Here is a 1,039-nt window from a genome sequence, read left to right on the forward strand (position 1 = left end):
ATTTTATTTTATTTCGAGTGAAGTCACTGGCGGATGACGACGCTCAGGATCAGTGTACGGTTAACCTGCTTTTCGAGGTTTAACCCTTAATTGATGACACTCAAAATACTTTGCACGACACAATAATGGGATTCGGGTGCACAGCCAAATTTAACCTCCACGAATATGTATTTAATTTGAAACTGCGAAATATTGACCCTGTGAATTTAAAGTGCTATACAGTATGCAGCAAGAAATTTTTAGCTGTCAATGATGTTAAGGATTACAATAATTTGCTAGTCATCTGGACATTTGTTAATAATGAATTGAGAAATTGATTGTTTCAGCTAACACTGCACACAGTGGTCATGTCAATGGTATGACCTTCACATCAGACGGCCTTCATTTGGTGACCTTTGGAACAGACGACCGTATACGACTCTGGAATGTGGCCTCTGGGAAGAACACCATGGTCAACTATGGAAAGGTGAATAATGAGTGGAAGAAGAACATAGACATTGGGATCACACAAGGCTGTAGTCCTGACATACTCTTTGTACCTAATGGTACCAATATAGAAATGCTCGACTTATTCAAAGGCAGCCAGATTGACTTTTTACGTGGTCACTACATGCGTGTTAACTGTTGTATAACTCATCCACACTATCAGGAGTTGTACTCGGGTGGTAGTGACAGGAATATTTTGGTGTGGACACCAGATACAGACTCGGCTTATGAAGACTATCTCAAGGAAAAGCATGAGGCAGATAAAGAGCAGGTGTCGCGGATAGCTGGTGTTGTGGCTCGCAGTATATCAGCCACAGCTGATGCCTGGAGTAGCGATGAGGACAGCTGATAGGGGACAGATGTTGTTCCTAACTTGTGATACTATTTTATAAACTTGCTTCATTCCATTTTTAGCTCACCTGCCTGAAGGACTTGGGTGACTAACGAGTAAAAACAACATGCAGACCAATTTTCCGGATTTTTTTAAAGACGGTGGCTGGTGCATTCACAATTTTTAGCTCACCTGGCCCGAAGGGCCAAGTGAGCTTATGGC

At 42.1% G+C, this 1,039-nt stretch overlaps 1 pseudogene; it reads left to right on the forward strand.

Annotated features, from left to right (window-relative positions):
• The first annotated feature begins 326 nt into the window (after positions 1-326).
• On the forward strand, positions 327-1,027 carry LOC110440774 (annotated as a pseudogene).
• Positions 1,028-1,039: the final 12 nt, after the last annotated feature.

This window comes from Mizuhopecten yessoensis, unplaced genomic scaffold, assembly GCF_002113885.1.
Source record: "Mizuhopecten yessoensis strain PY_sf001 unplaced genomic scaffold, ASM211388v2 scaffold707833, whole genome shotgun sequence".
NCBI classification, from domain to species: Eukaryota; Metazoa; Mollusca; class Bivalvia; order Pectinida; family Pectinidae; genus Mizuhopecten; species Mizuhopecten yessoensis.